We start from the raw sequence: 20,680 nt of genomic DNA, 5'->3' as shown, positions 1-20,680 counted from the left end.
CAGATGATATGCAGAGGTCTCTTCAACCTCAACCTATAACGATTCTGTGATATAGCAATATAGCAATTTATGTAACAATTAATTCAGTTAATTACTTCTATATGTATAAAATAAATTACTTACTTCAGTTCTTCCATGCACAAAATACAGGTGCTATATTTAGTTTCATGTAAAAGTTTCACGTCGGACTTCCCAGTATAAAAGTCAAAAGGTAATTGCAGAATAGCATCGTGTGTATGTTTATATAGTTACTTGTAAACAAGGACCTGTATAAACACACTTATTTCCAACTTTATACCACCCTTATTTTCAGTTCTATTTGAAGAGGACAAGTAGAACAAGTAAACACGATAACCACTTCAAGATCACAAGAAGTGCCCAGTATCATTATTGCAACAGGTCTTACAGATGCTTAACAGCATATAGCAGATATTAATATCTTCTTTCATTTCATTGCTTCATTTAGTGAAACAACAGTTTTATGAGAATTTGATATTGCTGTCATTGACCTTTCCTCCTGAGAACATTTACTACCATGTTCACCATCACTATTCCTTTCAATGGCATCTATGTTTAAGGAAAAATAAATCTTTTATTTAAGGAAAAATAAATCTTTTATTTATGCTCTTTCTATATTACTCTTTTTTTCCCCTGTTATATTTTGACTTTAATAAAAGGCTTTTTAAAATGATCAGTAAATCATGCCTGTGAAATGCACCATCTGGGAGCAGAAACAGACCTGGAATACAGATGAACCTTAAAAGAGGGGGAAAGAAAGGAAGTATTTTACAAAACAAAGCAGTCAAACAAAAAGAGATGTTTTTTCATTTTTTCATTCTACCACATCAAATATGAAAACAGCAGTCCTGGGGTAGCTGCTTTCCATGAAATGACAGAGAGGAGGGAGAACTAGAGAAGATACTACACTAGCGAAAGACAAATAGCCACCTCCCTGTGACAGGAAAGGAATTTTCAGATTATTTGCCACACTGCATCTGTGTTTTTTTCTAAATTTGTTGTGGAGTTTGTGCCAGCAAAATTTGCCCACTAAGATACTTCTTTAAGATGGCATTGCCTGGGGACTTGAATCACTTCAAAAAGCAGTAAGATGTTTTTCAGCAAATGGCTTACAGGCTAAAATAAGAGTGGGTTTGAGGATAAAATTACACTTAAGGCTTAAGATGATTCTATCACTGAGATGGAAAACTGTCCTTTTCCTCCCCCTGCCTCCTAAACTTCACCCCAAATCTCAGCTGTAGACTCACATCCCCATGCCACACTGGGTGCCAGAGGTGGCTCTGGTGACAGAGGACCAGAGACCTCATTTGACTCAGCAAAGGGTCCAGTAAGCATCAGAAGGGGTAGAAGAAGGGGAACAAGGTCACTGACTCAGAAGTAGTGGAAATGTGAGTCATTGCTCCCCCCATTTCATCCTCGAGTGAACTCTTGGACTGACACAGCTTTTCATACCGTGTAATTTATGGCTGGGGTTACAACACAGGAAATATTTAACCCTGCTGTGATTCAAGGTTCATATGAAAACAAGCAAGTCCTCTGATTTAAAAAGAAATAAATCACCTCAATGCCAGGTTATGAACTGTGGCAGTGACAGGAACGTTCTTTCTTTGTTTCTTTTACATCGCCATAAAAGAGATGGTTGGCTATCAACATGAGAGTATGTGGAAGGCAGCAAAAATAATCTTGAAACACAGAAGGATTATATGGAAAAGTGGCCTCACATGAAACTGCCTATTACATCCCAGATTTCCATCCAGTTCTTCAGCATCTGAGATACCCCTTAACAGGGTTCACACTTGAAGCATTATCATAACCTAGTTCTATTACAGCCTGAGCACTCTGAAAATGCTCTTCACCCCTGTGTTGAGCAATTACTGCTGTTGCTAAAAAGCAGCCATCCTTGACATGAGACACCAAGGCCATTTTGTGCTATAAAATAGCACATCTGTTAAGTGGTTGGAAAGAATAGTGAAGGTTTGCTGTCATAGAGTATTTCCACATGGTGCAGTTAGCCTAGGAATGACTGTAATTAAAAGCAACTAATTTACCCTGTTAAAAATTATTAAAAACTTCCGTGCTTTCTATTGGACTTATGAGTGCTGTCATGCACTCTCATGAAAAGAGTGTCTTTAAATAGCTCATAAGATTTCCTGTGTTTGGGATATTCCCAGATGCCATGTTTCCCACGTTTCAGAAGGGTCCTTCTCAGAAACATAATGTGAATAATTAGCCATTCTAGGGGTATCTTGATGAGTGTATCTTTCCATGCAGGAAATATTTATCTAGGAAATATATTTGTTTGTTCTTCTTTGAGCTCATTCGATTCCTCTTCAATTACAAAAGTATGTACAATCAAAAGCTTTACCAACTACATCAACAGCTAAAAAGAAAAATGTAAGATGTGTAATCTGGCAGTTTAGGCACTCTGAGTTGGGTCTCCCCACACAGTTCTGTGAGGTCATAGAATCATACTAAAATTCAGGCTAGAAGGGACTTTGGGAGACCACCTAATCTAAACTCTTTCTCAAAACAGGCATACCTTCAAAATTAAGTCCAAGCTTTGAAGCCTTGCTAGTTAAGTTTTAAATTTCTCCACAGATGGAGACTTCCCAGCTTTTCTGGGCACCTCTTCCAGTACTGCACAAACCTCGAGGAGAAAATCTTTTTTCCTTGTTTCCTACCAGAATTTCCCTTGCTTCAGTGTGTGTCCATGACTGCTTTGTGGACTCCCCTGAGCATCTCTAAGAGGTTGAGTCCATCTTCCCCATAGACTCCCCGCAGGTGGAGGGAAGACTAATTTTGGTTTCTCTAGGTCCCCCTTTGGGTTTTTCTTCTGCAAGGTGAACAAGCCCAGTTTCTTCAACCTTTACTTATATGTCCTTCAGCCCTTTGACCCTCCTCTGGATTCTTTCCAGTTCACTGCTTTCTCTTGTACCAGCATGCCTTGAAATTGGACACAGGTTAGATGTGGCCCCACTGGTACTGAGGACAAAATAACCACTTGCCTCTACTTGCTAGCTACTTCTGCTGAGGCAGAACAGTAGATGGTTCAATGTGTATTTTATGATTTTCTTTCAAACCATCTAAATTGGGGATTTTTGGTTTGTGTTGATCGAAGGCTGGTGTTTCTGGCTGCTTTATACTGCCATGAAGACTGCAGATGTGGTGTGAATTGCTTTTGTTTTATTTTCACATTAAGGGAAGCTGCATTCTCAGGAAAACACGAGACATTGGCAGTTTGCGGATTGGGGGAAAGCATTATGTGTCTCAGATGTAACTTTTGGAGCTGGAACCAAGAAACACCTGCTGCTGAAGGCTTTATTAAAGGGAAGAACAAAAAACACTTTGGAAAGAAAGTGAAGTTATATATGGTGTTACTCATCCATTAGGGATGCCATTTGATTCAACCAATATTCTCCCCTGGGATGATGGCCAGTCAAGCTCTTCCATGCTGGGATGAGCCTCTGGATCCTGACACAAACTCCCTTGCTGTTAGACCAAAGAATGTAACAAGATGTTAAAATTTCTCTTCACCATTCTTTGGCCCATAAATGATGTTTCTTATACTAGGAACTGCATCAGAATTCCAGTACTCGCCCAGAAGAATGAACTAACAATGGAAAGAATTATATAAGGCTCAGTTTTCAGCCTAGCATAACAAAAGCTCTTCTCTCATCAACACAATGTCCCTTTTTCCTAGCTCAGAAGTGAACCATACACGGATGGGTTTACTGCTCATTGCAAAGTTTTTTTGAGCCTCAAAGGCAGTAATAATGTAGCTTCACCATGACTCTTATGATGTAGATCAATACTGAATCATGTCCTCCCTTTACCTATCGACTTTTCCCATGCTCTTGCATACCTGCAAATCTTCATGCTGAGATGGTATTCTACCATGTGGCTCTATTCATCCTGTCTTGACAAAGTGTCCCAGGATAACGTGTATTAAAGGCAGGGTAACATGTCTGAAGTCATGTCTACAGCCCCAGCCCAGAGTCTTGATCACCATGAAATAACTATTCCCCCAACTTGATAGGTAACATCAGTACAGTTTATCTGTGCTAAATGTACATCTTCTTCACCAAGGATAAATGGCTACCGTGTTTCCTTAGCAAATTTTTCATCTTCTAGATAAACTTTTTACTTGAGTCAAAACACAGACTAAATTGCCATGGAAGTCCCAGTATGCCAGAAACACATGGTCAATTATCTGCCTAAATGGTGCTAATAATTTAAATGCAGTAAGTAAAAAGAAAATGCAGGCTTTTTGGGTGTATACTGCCCAATTATAAATCAGTTAATGAACCTGAGGGATTAAACATAAGACATTTACAAATTACAACAGTGCATGTGGAAGGTAGAAAAGCACCAAGTGCAATGCTTGCTGCCATTTCTCTACTGAACCATTTCTAAGCTTAACTTGCCAGTATTTGAGTCAGCAGTCAAAGGAAACATTAAAATACTTGACAGTTTCATTACGTAATAAACCTACACAAATTCAGCCTTTGGCTTGCCTAAAGGAGCTTGTCATTAAGACAAACCCCATAACAGTTTCTTCCTGGAACAGTCCTAGGAGTCTTCATTTAGACGTCTGTTTTCTGGGAACCCTTAGCAATCTTGCATTAAAGATAATGGGCAAAAATAAGAATGCTCTTTTTAAAGAAGTGTGCAATTGTTTATCATTTTATTTTTTCCTATGTGGCTTCAGATTAAAAGACTGCCATCTTGATAATGAGACACAGTTTTATGAGATAAATTAATCTCAGCTGCACTGTCTGAAAGTACAGTCATTGTGGTTAAAGCCTGGTTTGCTTTGCACAGCCACAAAAACAGTAAAAAGATGGTGTAAGGGATTATCCAAATGCAGTTGCAGGGCCAAAGGCACAGAGTATGAATTCCTGTGAACTCAGCAGGTTTTGTGGTATTGAGTACATTCTTTCACTGTATTACTCTGAAGGGTACTTCACCTGAGCCCATTTGCTCATATGACGGTGCTCTGTGTCCTGGTGATCTCTTTAATCCTTCATTTCAGACTGACACCCATAGGGGTATGTAAGTTCCATTTAAGACGTGATTTTCCTAATTTTCAGAAACATTGAAAGTTTTTTCATCGTAATACCTGTCTGGCATGTATGAGCTTAGGTATGGCCAGAGATATTGTGGTAGATGACGTATTCCTGTTATCTTTAGAATCATAGAATCATGGAATGCATTGGTTTGGAAGGGACTTTAGATATCATCTAGTCCTTGCCACAGGCAGGGGCACCTCCCAGTAGACCATGTTTCTCAAAGACCCATCCAACCTGGCCTTGAACACTTCCAGGGATGAGGCATCCACAGCTTCTCCGAGAAATGTGTTCCAGTGTCTCACCACTCTCATAGTGAAGAGATGCTTTAATGCCACTTCATTTTGTCAGGAACTTCTGTTTACCTGGAGGGTGTATAGGGCAGCTGTAACAATGAGGACAGTGAATTTTGGAACAAATTTAGAAAAGACTTGGCAAATTCACCATAACTTTGCATAATTTACCGAGATGAGACAGTTTCCCAAAGGTGTAATTCAACCACATATTTGCTCATTAGAGCAAACATGGAAATGATTGCATACAAATTTCTGACTGGTGCTTTGCTATAGGCTCAGATTGTATAACTTGCACAGTTCCTTTTGATGTTTGATAAAATGGTTGAATTCCAAGCATGGACATGACCCTTGTAGCACTTTTACTTCTGGTCCTGACCCAAATACGTCTTCTCCTGCCACTCAGTAGATTGTTCAGCATCTGTGGAGGGGAACGGGAAGCAGTGGGGAATACACATACAGCAGTAACGTGTGGCTGTGTCAGCAGTGCTCACACACTGATATTTTGCACACATAATACCTGGTTGCATGGCAGTGTGGAGGGCATCCTAAAATATGTAGCATTGCAGCAATAAGGATGTTTGGTCCAACTACAAAGCACCATGAGCCAGCTGGAAATGCAATAGTAGACAATTATGAATAGAAGCACTTCAGTATTATTTAAAGTTCAGTTTTCTTTGTAATTACTTGCTTTTTTAGCTATTTTTTAGATTATGACTACTATTTACTTTTATTTCAGAACAGATTTAGGCCTCAAAAGCCTTAAAAAATCTCATCTGTATCCAAATCTACATTGTTTTTTTCTGTTTTCATCCAACCACATGGAATGTAAATTCTTGTTTCCTTTAAATGTTTAGAAAATAAACCATACGAATCAGCAATTTTAGCAGAACAGATTTTTTGTGCTTCAAGTGTCCAGATTATAGATCATGTTTCATGACAAAGTACTTAATACTAATTTCCCATTTTAATTACGTTATTTTTTTAGAAATGATTTTTAAAAAGTTTTTTCTTGTTTTGAGAAAGCATGCTTATGGTGGTATTCAAAACAATAATTCAAATCAATTTTCTAATTTTCTCTTTTTTTCCTCATGGATTCAAACTGATGCCTCTAAGCTCACTTAAGCTTTGACATAGGAAAACCAAAACTTGTTCCTCCTATTTCAAGAAGAAGCTAGAAAAATCTTGGTACAAAAACTGAAACAAACTTTAAGAAAATCTTAAAATGTGGCACTATCAGAAAGTGGGAAATGCAGCTTTCAAACGAAACATGAACCTTGGCTCTATCTGTGCTCTAAATTTGAAGTCCAAATTATTTCTTCAATTTCATCAGGATTTGAAAATTTAAAAAAAAAAAAGGGATGAAATGGTCATTACCTTTTCCTCCATCTTTGGATAACTGGAAAGCAGATCTTGTTCTGTCAGAGCAGAGATTTCACTGACCAAACTAAGCTGTGCTGTGCTTCATGGCTCTCAGCCCTACTTTGGGTTGGTGGAGACAGGAGAGGTCACAGCCCCACAGCCACCAGGCAGTCCCCAGGGCCAGCTGGGAGCTCTGCCCACCTCTGGGCAAGGTCCAGTGCCCCATATCATTCCTTGGATACAGGCAGCAAAATCCTAGGAGGGAGAGGAAGAGATTGCAAAGGTGGTTGGTTCCTGTGTGAGGTCTCCTCCTCCTCCAGTGTCACCAGATTCAGGACTCCACTGACCAAGGTCAGTCCCCAAATCACAGAAGCAGCTACTGAAGGGTGGCACTCAGGTAGCAACACCAGCATTTCACCCTCTCTTGGTTGTAGCCATCCATCATAGTGAGGCACACAACAAATACAATCCTAGCACGGTGCTTGCTCGCTTGAGTTACATTATTTTCTTTCTACCACGCAATTTGAGATGTGTTTTTACAAATTTTTCACAGTACACTTTAATTTCTTATTTCTTAATCTTTTCCAGTGCTTCTCCAAATACTGCTCTGTACTCAGCAAATATTTTTGTTCATTTGATTATATGTAGCCCTCACATATTTACAGATACTCTTAGAAGGGCTTTTACCCTATAGGCAGAATTTTAGTCTTGCAATCAGTCATACACTGAAATTTGCCTTTCAGAAAACACAAATTCTTTGCATTTGTGCAACTGTGGGACAAGGCGTCTTAAATACAAAAACAGCTCCAGGCCCAGGCTAGTGGTCAGAAAGCTCTTAAGAATACGACATCAATTTTCTCAGACAATTTAAATGAAATGCAACAAGCATACAACAAACAACAACATACCTTCCTAGCTAGCACAGGCACCAAACATTCACGGTGTCTCATTTTCTCACCACAAACAGCTTCTTCAAAGAAAATAAAAATCTATGTAATGCTTCCTTGTTAAGAACAAACAGTTCATTTAAATAGGATTCATAATTTCCATGCCAAGTTTGAGAACCTGGAAAATTAATTTCTGTGTGGGAGGAAGAAGTGTGATTTTTTCCTTGATTAAACACAACTTTCCTCATTTTAAAAAAGGGGCCTCCAAATCACCATGGAACTTCTTTCTGTGGTCTCCCAGACAACCTACTGTGGTAGCAGTGGGAGCACATGCCATGTGTGTCCCTTTCCAAGTGTTACTGAGACTGCAGAGCACCTGTGCACAGAGAGCTTCTACAAAGAACTTGTTTCTGCAGTACAGGTTGTTTGTGCTGCTGAAAGATTACACCTCTTCTTCCACTGTTGTATACCCCAGTGGGCCGTGGTGTACCAGGACACAGAAAACACTGGGTGGTTGGGTTTGGCTCTTGAGTGTGCAATTCCATGTTAGTCTGCTGCAGGTGTCAGTGCCCCTCACCACCATCCGTGGTCCCAACTCCATGTCTCTTACAGGGGGTTGTTCTAGAGCACTTTCCCGTCTGATTTCAGGAAAATTATTCTGCCCTTTGGATGGAGTGGAACATGAACTGCTGGGAAAGGGCCTAAGGGCCGGGAGATGTCCTGCTCTCAGATGTCCTGCTCTGTCCCCTCACAGCAAGGAGAGGGGATGCCAGCCCAATCCCAGGCAGACCCCATAGTATGACATCCAGGCATGGAAATCTGCTAATCCAGGTCAGAGGCTGCTCCACATAGGATCGTGCTTTAATTGTGAAGTGAAGATTCAGGCTAAGACACAGCCACAAGCAATATAAAACACATTTCTCCTTTCCCTGTCACAGTGGTGGAAACTAATTTTAAAAGTATGTGCTTGTTGTGAGCCTGACAAATAGCCCTTTGGGCGTCTTCCTAATTACTTCAATAGTCTTGGGTGGGGTCGTGGACATTCTGGTTACCTTTTTGTGCCAATGGGGTCAGCTGCTTCTTTTCTGGTGGTGTGTGTACACATGGGAGAAAGAGACAACTTCGGGAAGGTTTTGGCATGTACGTCTCCTCTACTCTCCTGGAATTCAGTAATGCCTCAGCAGACTATTTAGCAAGCCACAGGCAGCCACAGAGAGATGGCACTTATTATAGTCAGAAGTAAACTAAGGAGAGCATTAGGGCAAAGAAGGAGGCAGAGTAAACCACCACAGGTAAACTGCAAAGCCACAAAGCTGGCATGCAGTGCTTGGTTCCCACCTTACCTCTGCTCTGACCATTCCCCCAACCCCAGAAGGTGATACCAGGAGGAGACTGTGGGACAGGGAGGTAGAGAGAGATAAGAACAGGTAGCTGCTGGAGAAAATGTAAATCCTCCCTAATTTGTGGATGCTAGGGGGTCACTGGGTTACACTGAGGGAAGCAGCCTCTGCTTCAGCATCTGAATGTTCTACCTCCTTTCTGGCTGTCAAACACCGAACATAAAGTTCTTCCCCATTCAGCTATCCATAAAGACCTAGCAGCTCTGTTGCAAATATTATTCTGTGATTAAAATGGGACTCCTGAAATATGTACGGGCCCCTTGCTTGAGAGAGTTTCAGGACCAAGCCCTAGTTTATTAGGCAAAAATTAGAGTAACGTCAGAGCTATTATCTCCCTGGGACACATGCTTGAACCCATTTATCTGCTCAGTGTCTTTCTGCTTTCCAGCTAAAGACAGCAGGTCATGCACATCCCCAGAGGGAGGGGGTGGAGGGAATAAAAGAGGTTATTGTCACAGAGGCAGTAACCTGCAAAATCTGCAAAGCTGTCTTCATCTTTTCCCTTTGCTGTCCAATGTTTCAACAACTTAGCTCAGCTGTTGGTGTTTTCCATTAGGCTTACTGTCAAAACAAAAATAAGAAAGGAAGATAGTGGCTGAAAGAGAGAGAGAGAGGAAGAGAAGGGATCAACCATCTTTATTTTAGAATTTCATAAGGGATTATGTTAAATTTCCTTTTTTTCCTTCTTCCTCAGTTTGTTAACATTTACATTTAATCTCTTTTTGATAGTTGCCAGAATCCGTTTCAGCTTAATCTGTCTCCTTCCCTTATTCTCCCATTTTAACTAAAATGTGGCATAATCATTAGATCCAGCTTTTAAAAGCACAGAGTCAAGTTTGCTTTCCCTCAGTTGTGCTGTCAACAGCTGGCATTGTGTGAGGAGACAGAAGAGACCTTTTGGAGGTGAAATGTACATAATTTTGAAACATTCCACTCATCTGGTCCTGTGGTTTTAGTTTAATGATCAAGAAATTATACAGGTCACAAAAGGAGGTTATCTAATACTGACCTTAATAGTGACATAGATCTACATTTAGAGAGCACTGGGGCATAGAGGTAGTTGCAAGAGGATTTTGTCTGGGCTTTTTTTCCCACTCTTTTTTTTCAGGTCTTCTTTGGTTCCTTAACAACCTGCTAGCACACACTGCACAAGAGTGTTGTCACTGTAGCTGTGCCAAACTGTTTTCAGATAAAATTTGCCACACATGCTTTCCATACCAAACCAGCCTTGCACCCCTTTTAACACAAGGCATGAGGGGAACCAGCTCCAGGCCAGTGAAGCCAAGCAGTTCCCAGTTGCACCAGCCTGACCAGCAAAATGGCCAGGAGGAGAGACCACTTAGGGGCCCAGAGCTGTAATAAGGCTACAGGAGTGAATGAAGCCATGCTGGCTGGGGAACCTGTCCTCATTCCCCAACATGGAGCACAGGCTTCTGGCATTGAGGAGGGATAGGGATGTTGACAGCACAATAAGCGCCTCAGTAAATGAGCTTTCTGTAAAAATCGGTGGAAATGCCCAGTATCCTGAGCCTATAAAGCTCCTGAGTCATGTTGTAGCTGAATCCCCAAAAAACTCTGCTAAAATGGATTTTCTGTATTTTTTTCTCTCATCTCCAGCCATGGTCTGCAGTTTGGCTCAAACCTTTTCTTCCATGCTACAATTGCATATGCATTTGTCAGGATTTTAACTCTTTCACATTTTTTCTCCTGTACTTTTTTTTTTTCTGCCCTACAGCACTGCACCAGTGGAGTAGGTATCTCCCATTATGCATCCTGCATGCTCTCCTGACCACCTAATTCCTGCATGAGGGCACTGTAAGAGCTTTTCAGTGTCTGCTGCATTATGTCAATCCCACAATGCCAGTGGAGTTGCACAGCTGTCATACTGTGGGCTCCTGCAAGTGGGGACCTAGTGCAAACAGCAGGATGGGTCTGGTGTGGTTCTGCCCACCTTCCATCATACCTTCCTGTGACTCTGTTGATGGCACTCAGCCCTGCAGCCTGAGGCCAGATGCATTTGTCTTTCCTGCACTCTGGACAGCGATACCGATCCAACCCTTTTCAGATCCACATTATTAGAGATATAAATTCTGCTCAAGGAAACCTAGTATCTGAAGCCTGATTAAAAGACAGGATGTCGCATTTGTGTGAACACAGGTGTATGAAAGAGAGACAGACAGATAGGCATCTTGTTTTGCACTAGGCATTTTCATGTGTCTCCAAAGACGACAGTCATAAAACCTGTATCTGTAGATAAAACTACACTGCTTTCTGTGTAGCCTGGACATAATTTGGCTGCAGAGGAAGACAAACTGAAGCCATTTCTTCAACTGTTTGCATAATCCTTTTAAGCTTTGTGAGACCAACTAAAAGTACTAAATCCAAGCCATTATTGGTTTTGATTCTGGAACCCAAACCTCACTTAATGAGGTATATTAAGCCTAGTTCTGCTTGTCATGTCTCCTGTTACAGGGGCATAATTAATGCTGAGTGGAAACCAGGTTTCCTGCCCTGCAAAAGATTTAACACTGTCAAAAATGTTAAGACAAATTTAACATCTTTCACAGAAAGAGAGTTTCCTTTTGTTAAAGTGGTTTCACTTTCTGTAAGTAGTTACTCATTAAGAAGAAGAGTGAGGAAGGTGTTCACTAGGTTTATAATATTCTCATGGAGGAGCCAAGCTGGGATCCCTGTCTCCACTAATATGATTTGTTTGAAGGAAATGGAGTGCTTACAATGGAGAAGCCCGAAGGACTCTCTCTCCATATAGGCAATAGACAGATAAGGTTCTTCTCTCAAATGTGGGAGTTACAAGGACTTGAATCCAAGCTTTCCATACCTTGTAGCAATGCACTGTAAAGATTTCATACATTCACTGAGGACTGAATGCTCTCTCAAATTTGACCAACAGTTCCGTCTGGGGTTTAGGAATATTTCCTGCCAGAAATAGTACACACATTTTCCACTACCTTAAAAAATTTCAGTTTCATTTAATTGGTGTTTTCCAAGAAGAAATGTACTAACCATACAGTTCCCTCTCACCTCTAGATTTACCTGAATCTCGTTGATTTTATTGGTTATAAAAGGGAGACAGTACTTTTTCTCTCCTTCCTGCAGTATGGCTATGTTATCTGTAAACACTTTTCTTGTTTTAGCCACAGGTGACATAAAAGAAACAGAGTCAGTCTGGCCTCCATGGCAGGTTTTTGCTAATGTGTACAACAGAAAGAGTTGGGAACAGTGATGGTTCAAGCCCCACTGAATTAAAGTAACTTAGCAATAGGGAATTGTTGAGCTCACAGATAGGATCTAGGTCTCAGTGCAGGCAGTACCATTAGTTCACTGGAGGTTTGGTGCAAGTTGAGCTAATTAGAGTGTTCTCTTCGTCTCTTGGCACTTGATAGCACAGCCCAGGACACAGGGAGAAGCTGATACAACCCCTGATGAATGACAAGTCCAGCCATCAGAGAGGTAAGGTTGCTGCAGTGCAATAGATTCTGTACCACTGGGCTTTGCAGGTATGAAAGACAACTTCTCCCCCTGAGGGAGCTGCTCTAAACAGTGCAGTGTCTGCCTCCACATGATTACATACAGACAGGCAGATACGCCTATATGTATGGTTCTTCAAGGGAAAAAAAGGGGGTGAGAATTTGCTGTGTTTTCCATTATATCTGCTTTCAGGCTTTTGTGCCAAGCTGAGGAAGGGAGAAAGTGAGGAACCATCCCACACCCTTCTCAGCAACAAGAAAGGTATTTGGTTGTGTTGTCACCTCTGCACCACACCATACACAATCAAGAAATCTTGGCAGATAATAAGAACACTATCCTATTAATTTGGTTGGTTTGTGGGTGCTAGGCAGAGCAGAAGCAGCCTGTTCTGGAAGGTATCAGGGAAATGTATCAGGCAGCAGCAGTAAAAGCCCAATTTCCCCCCCGAGGCAACATGTCTGACACAATTGGCAGCTCATTTCTCCTGCCCTTGGATGTGAGCTGCTTCTGAATGCCTCCCTTGTGCTAGGGCTGGTACTGAGCTAAATGTGGGCCTGATGCCAATGATTACAATTCCCATTAGCTGGAATATACATTAACTTCAGGGGTTGTGGACCTCTCCAGCAAGGGAATTGCCTGCTGTATGCATCCATTATTTTTCTGGAAGAGAAGGAACTCTGTTTCGCGCCTGTTATTCACTCACACGATCTGTTTGTTTTGGTTTATTTGGGGTATTTTTAGGAAGCTGGCACTGTTGAAAACAGTTTTATAAAGGCCCTCTGACAGTTTTGTCACCACATTGTAGCATTTTATGTTGTCAAGCTACGTGGCACTGGGTGGCTGCAGCCAGCTGGGGATGAGGACATGCCCCAGCAACAGGCAGCTCCTGGAGCCCAGCAGGATAGTTGGGAGCTTTGAATCTACCTCTGCCTCACCACCTATGTACACACAAGGCAAGAGGATGCCCTGCAAGCCTGAGCAGAGAGAGAGGGAAGAAAGAGAGAGCTTGGAAGAGAGTCTTTTGAAAGCTGCAGTGATTTAAAGCAGTTGTGAGAGCTCTTTTAAACCCAAGGTATTACCTGTGCTTTACACTCACCTTTGCTCCTTTATCCTTGATCAAATCTGCCACCCAGGACAGATTTTAGCTATAAGCCTGAGTTGTTAAATCAATGAGCTGTCCCTTCTCCTGAAGCCTAAGATACAGTCTAAAGCTTTAAGATGCTATTCACTTTACAGCTCTTTATCAAGAAAAATCCTGGTTCATAGGTCTGAAAAAATGTGTTTTGAACAACTGTCCAACACTTAATGTGTTCAGATTATTGATTGTTACTTTAGTCTGTGCAGCCTAGGAGATTTAATTGGCTCTGACCTCCTTTTCCTTTCCAACCTCTGTGTTATTTTCTGTGCTGTCAGTTAAAACTCTGTGTCTCAGCTCTTATCATTATGATCAAGTTGCTGTTTCACTAAATGGAGCCAAAGAAAGTCCTGGAGAAGTGAGTAGCTAACATCTGCTGCTGCTCCTGTGTGTCCTCACACCTCCCTACAACTGAAACAGGTGTCTTCATTTTTAATTTGAAGGAGGTGTTCACTTTTTTCATCTCCTAAGGCTGCTAAACAAAGCCATATGCTAAATATCCCGGTTGGCTGTGTCAGTCAGGAATGATTCAGGATGTGACCTGTATGAATAGAATTCTTTCCTCTCTTCCTTCCTCTCTGTGGCTCACTACAATCACAGGCACAGTATGGTGGGTTGATTGGACACCTAAAGCACCTGAGGGCTTCAGCAGAGGTGAAGGCTCATGTGTGCTTAGTATGGCAGAGACAGTCTCTGGCCAAAAGATTTTAGAGCCTAAAGAGATAAACAGATGAGGAACAAAGGCAGCATTGCCCTTCCTTTTCTGCACACAGCAAAACTAGGCAGGAAAAAAGTCAATGTTTTACTCAAAGTTTGCCTTTTTCCTGAAGCAAATGTTTACCTGCATCACACAGAGAAAGAAATGGAAGGGTCCCTGAATTACTCTTGAAGACCTTTGCCTCACAGTTTTTCTCATATTTTAAAACTTTGCTGCTTCAGAAAATGATAAATTGGTTCTCTGAAGGTCTGTCAGCCAAGTATACTGGTAGCATGGAAAAGTAACTCTTACATTTCTGAAGATCTGCACATTCTCAGTGTATCTGAGGTGTCAGGCACACATCAGACCTCTATTCTTTTAAGGATGTTTTGACTCCCTGCATCCTACATACCTGCAAAGTGGCTTAAGTGGCTTATTTAGGCAACTAGGAAGTACCAAGATTTAATTTTGCAGGAGAAATGCAATTGGTTTGTGAATCCTCAGTGTAAAAAAGCTTGATGGGGCAGGGAATGCTCATTTCTGCAGGGGGCAATGTTTAGTATCTGAAGGTTCAGGCTTTTCTTTGCAGGCCATCTGTTACACCTCTGATTGCTTTGCTCACATGGCTGCCCAAGAAGAAAGGAAGAGCTGGATGACCCTTCTTCTTCTGTATCTGGAGGGAATGGGTCGAGTTGTCCTCTCATAACACTCCTGTGTTAAGTCACCCACACTTCTCTGAAGAGTCTCACCAGTGCTACACTGGAGCAAACAAGTGGGAATGTCAATGTGTTAACTGGCAGAAGCAGTAGATGGAAGTTTTCAAAACAGGAATCTTTCACATTGCACTTCCCATTGACTCAGGTTTTATCTCAGGTCTTTTACAAAAGAGCCTGGCTCTGTTCAGCTCCTGTGTTTGTATGCTGATGTCACAACCTCACCTGCCTCTGGTGCTCATTCTTATCCCCACCCCTCCTCTGTCATCCTCTTTACATGGTCCAATCTCATCCCACTCCCATTTGAGTCTTCACATAATGCCACTGCACTACACCCCACCTCTAACATTATCACCAAAAAAATCCATCTAATATTTTAATTTTATAATTATTAGCCAAAGGTTTTGCCTCTCTCTTAACCCCAGAACAATTTCATCCACAATTTCAACAAGCTGATGAACCTCTGTTTATACTCTAAACTAAAACTTAAAATCTGTAGAAAGATCTGATCTGGTTATTCTTGATAATGACTTGTGATGATGAGCTTATGTTTAGCATTTGGTGTTTCTATCTGCTTCAGAGGTGGAATCGTTTTTTCTTGATTTTGTATTGTTAAGCTCTGTTTTTGTTTTGTTTTGGATTTAACAATTCATAATATTTACTGAAGAGACTTTTATTTTCTGCAGTTCTAAGGATTTAATCATAAAACTCCCTCTGTGAATGTTCAATGCTGTCATTACTGGCTTTCCAGACTGAAAAGCAGGAAATGCTCTGCATAGCTGACCTTGCTTTATGATATTAGCAGTGATTTGTGACAGATATTTCTTGTCTGCTTCATTTCAGACTTCGTTTTACAGTAGCACTGCTAATAGCAATTTCTGTTGCTTTACTGCAAGTCATGGCCTTGGTGTTTACATTGGCTTTGTGCCACTGGAGCTTACAGCAGCCAACAGGTCGTAACAAAGCAGAACTGAGGGAGTCTTTGGAAAGTTAAATTATCCAAAAGGGTCGTGCTGCGTTACCCAGCAGGGTCTACATGCTTCTAAGCTGGTGCAAATCGGCAGACATTCTCTAAGGGAGGTGAAGCTGTAGTGATTTACATCAGCAAGTGCCCTAGAAGCCACAAGGAAAATTAACAGTCTGTATTTTATAAGTTGCAGCAAGAGAAAGAAATCAGCCTCCCATCACTGACTTTCCTGCGGTAGCTCCTGCTGCCTACTGACTGCATCTCCGTGCTCCTTCCTCTGCGGATTGTTGTAGGCAGCAGCACCTTGACTGAACAAAAAAAGCCCTTGCGTGTTGTCTTGAAAATTTTTGGGGGGAAAAGTGGCATCCTTAATTTCTATGTAGTCTAACACACATTTGACCAAAGCGGCCTTACTGGCACGTAATTTTTATGAAGTCTTGGCGTAGGAAAGACCCTGGCTCAGCATTGCTGGGCTTAAAATGTGAACATGCTTAACTTCATTCTGAGTTGTATTCACAGCCTCTGTTTCAGTATCTGGGCTCTCTGTACAGTGCCTGGGGAGACAGCCTGATTTCTGAGAATGATTCACATAATCCGAGCTCAAACACAGAGACGATCTAAGCTAGTCAAGAGGAAATATCAAGGAGAAAGGGGCATATTAAATTTTGTGTCTCTTTAAAGCTTAAAGCTAGTGGGAGTTAATTTGTCTCTGCTCGGGTTTTCACTGTAAACATGAGTCCTCTCCTGATTTTTTTTATATAAAGCAGGAGAGGAAGCTCTTAGATAGCATACTCAACTAGGAACCAAGAACCTGGATTCAAATACCTCTTCTACTTGAGGCAACTTGAGCTTTCATCTTTTATATGATCTTGGTGATAAATGAAATATGAATGTAATGTATACTGCTTCCAAATAAAAAAAGATGGGTAGGTAGTAAGACCTGCATCTTATGTGTGAGTGCTGTGATCATGGCAAGAGTCATCCTCATATTCCTTCTCTCTGCCACAATGAATATTTAATTACCTCCCCTAGATAGTAACAGACTCAGAAACAGAGTTGAAAAGCTCCATCCCAGAAGATCCTGTAACTCAGGTCTTAGACTATCTCTTATGGTATGTATTCTCATCTCCTTGGACTGAGAAAGGGTATGAGCCAGGACACCTTATAAAGCAGATGACTTCTCAAGCAAACAAGTCACATAGTAAAATATGTGTCCCATCTGCTTCCTGAATATGTGGAAAAAACCTGAAGTGTGCAACATGGGACTTGAGAAGGGGCATTTCCAGTTATATGTTTTTGTAAGTATTAAGGCAAGTCTCGATATTTTGTTTGAAACATGAAATAGGATGTGAGCAGCTCAATATTTTCAACATAGATACAGTGATACAAGCATTTAAGGAGCCTCACAGGGGAAGCTTAGCCACAGAAGGGATTCAGATATCTGCAAAGCTGCATGTGCAGAATTTAAATTTCAGTTATTTAAATGTAAACCTGTTAAGTATCAGCTCAGCATCTAAGCGCTCTTGTGAATGTGAGCTCAGGCAGCTGGGTGAAGGAGCAAGGGAACTCTGAGGCACAAGGACAAATAAAAGGTGCCTCAAAGTCCCTTCCAACTTCCAATTCCATTGCACATATGGCTATGTAAGGTTCATCCTGGCTGTGGCTGCTCTGAGGCTTGGTGAGATTTGGCATTGAAATTGTTACTGCAGGAAATTGCAACCTCAGCTGAGGGGCCAGTAATAGCCATTATGGACTATGTGGCTGAAATGCCAGTAGTCTAGTTTCAAAGGAACTTCTTTTCTTCTTCTAGGAGCTTGTGCACAGCTATTTCTTTTCCTCTCTGTGTTCCTAGGTATGAGGGTATTTCTTGGCCTCTTGTGGAAGCTACCTTCTCTTTTTGCTAGAAGGCACTGATGCTGTATGAGCTCTTGCAGTATCACATCACGTTCTGGACAGACAAATGGATCAGCTCTTGGTGTCTACCCTTAGCCCTGCCATCAGTTCATTCAGTGAATGAGTCACTTTTTGTGTATGTCTCCATTTATGCATCTCTATGGTGGGAAGGAGATCAATGTCTGTGTCAGGAATGTTGTTCCACTATGCTGGCACTAGCAGGCAGATGCTGCAATGCCTATGGTGCAGGGCAGGGCTCTGGCTGCAGAGCAGAGTTTCTTGTTCAGAGGAATTTCCCACACACACTCTGTTTGCCAACTGAAACAGGGTAAGTCTAAAAAAAATCTGTCTGTTTAATAGAATATTTGCAAGGGACTCTCACAGTGACTGAGGTGTCAGGTCAGACTGCAACCCTGCCTTGGGTTTGGTAGAAGATTATCAAAGCCACAGCTGAACTGATGTCGTGAGCTGGTATTCCCCAGTGAAAAAGATTATTTTTCTTGAAAGTTCCACAGGCTTCTGATCTTGGATCACACATTGCCTTGTTTCCCCTACCATTCTCTTTTTAGTTTATGTTATTTCACACAATGAGCTACTAAAAAAGAACACAAAGGGTACCTCACCTGATGCACTGGTCACTCCAGAGCATCCCCTGGGAAATACAGGATTTCTACCTATCCAGCCTGCTGAAGTTGTCCTTTCACCATGACAGCATCTGTGATGAGAAGTAAGACAGTTTTGGTCCTTCTCTCACCCTGCCTGGGCTGCAAAAAACCAACCAGCTGGCACTTCCCTGTTTGGTCTTCATGCACTTCTTTCCACTCTGCCCTATTTCCAGGTTCCTTATAAAGACTGTGTGGGAGTAGCAGTATACAGAAAGTCACTGACAGCATCAGGATGAGAATCAAATGGAAAAGCTGCTCCATTGAGAGTTGCATAAATGTCCATTTTCACCTCAAACAGCCTGCCAGAGGCAGCAGTCACACCTTTCCTGTGCCTGAGAGGTCTTGCAGGTACTGGGAGCACTGGAGGACTTGCAGCTCCAACACCTAAATTTATGAGACTTGGTAAAACATAAACACTCACCTTTAACATGCATGTGTCAGTTAAGTCACAGTTAAGCACTACACTGATTTAAGATCTGAATATCGACCAGCTGGCAGACCAGCCTTCAGCCTCCTCACTTCAGCAGCATGGTACCCTCTCCTTCTGGATGCGTCTTCAAGATGAGTTCTTCACTGTAAAGCTCCTTTGCTTGATACTTCCAAAGCAACGTAGGAAATGTTTAATATTTATAAATAGTGAGGATTTCTACCCTGCTTCAGCACTCATTACAGTTGCAGTGATTCAAACCTCCAGCATAGACAGAAACTGCCTTGAGCTGAAACTGAGCAACTATCTAATAAAATATAGTCATGAGATGAATAGAAGCTATACAGTTGAAGTGGCTTGAGCGTGCTTGAAAGATTTATTTCCTGGCTTCCTCTGGAGGCCTTTTTAATAGGGAGAATTTGACTCTCATATGTATGTATATACATCCTTAATTTCTGGGCAGATACACATGAGTGAGCCCATGCCTGGCTTTAACCCTACATTCAGACCCATCCCTAAAATGTTATGGTAACAAGAGAATATATAGAGAGAGCTGGTTAGCCACCCTCTACTTGAATTGCACCTTTTGTCATCTCCTTGGCACATAAAATACTGTCTTACGTTCATGTGCTGTTCATGTGGGAGTAACCTGAGGCAGTTTGAGAGTAGGAAAATCTGTACATGTAGGAAAAGAAGTGGAGTTGCCTTCAGCAAGACAACCTTATTTGACCCTCCTCCTTCCTTTACAGCTGGTGTTTCAGCTGGGACAGGGAAGAATGAGGGGACTGAGGCTAAGGCCAGATGTTGGCATGAGGCATACAGGAGCTGAACAGATTTTCTCCATGCTGTCCTGCCAGTGCACATTAATCCTGAGCCACAGTGCCCTCTGTCTTTCCAGCTCCTGATCCTTTCCCTTAATCCTTCTATTTATACCTTCTGAGCTGGAGCCTCCTTTCTTATGTGGCAGTTTTACACCAGTGTAGATTCATGACTGTCTGTGGATTTGTTCCTGGCTTACTCTCACCTACAAAAGAAGAGAACTAGATGTATCACTTTTAGGTACCAAATGCAGTATTCCCTATCCCTTGGTTGTGTAAATAGTCCCTATATTCCTACTTTTCATTGGTTTGTTCCAACACACAGCAACCTGTTGTTATCCTGGTGCTATATTCCCACACAGCACTCCCTGATGCTGCCGCTGAAGCTGTGCCAGGTAGAGCACATATCTGCAGCTTCCTCCATACTGAGTCAGTCTGGGATAAACTCTGCCAGTGTTGTCTTCCTTGGCATCAGCATCAGCAAGGAGATGTCTACCAGTAGCCTTTTTTTTTTTCAGCATCACCCCCTCCACATTCAGCCTGGCTATTGGAGATTGTCCTGAGGATAGTTAAATGTTCCTCTTAGTACCATTGAAGAGAGCCAGTTAAGGATTTGGACCTTCCTGTTCTCTGCACTGGCCAAATGGAGGAAAAGACCAGAGCTTGTCTTGCAAGAACTGAAGTCTAAGCGCGGCATGATATGTTATTAATAAAGAAGTGATTATATGAATCACAGTAGCAAAATGTTCTTGCAGAGCACATGCCCCACTCCCTGACTAAAGCATCCAAAGGCAGCTGTACATCATTCCAGAGGAGGGATTCGCCTTAGACAGGGGTTAGCATATAGCCC

Source organism: Pipra filicauda, unplaced genomic scaffold (assembly GCF_003945595.2).
Source record: "Pipra filicauda isolate LSUMZ 115617 unplaced genomic scaffold, ASM394559v2 scaffold2_size9829703_pilon, whole genome shotgun sequence".
Lineage (NCBI taxonomy): Eukaryota > Metazoa > Chordata > Aves > Passeriformes > Pipridae > Pipra > Pipra filicauda.
This window is presented reverse-complemented; position numbering follows the sequence as displayed.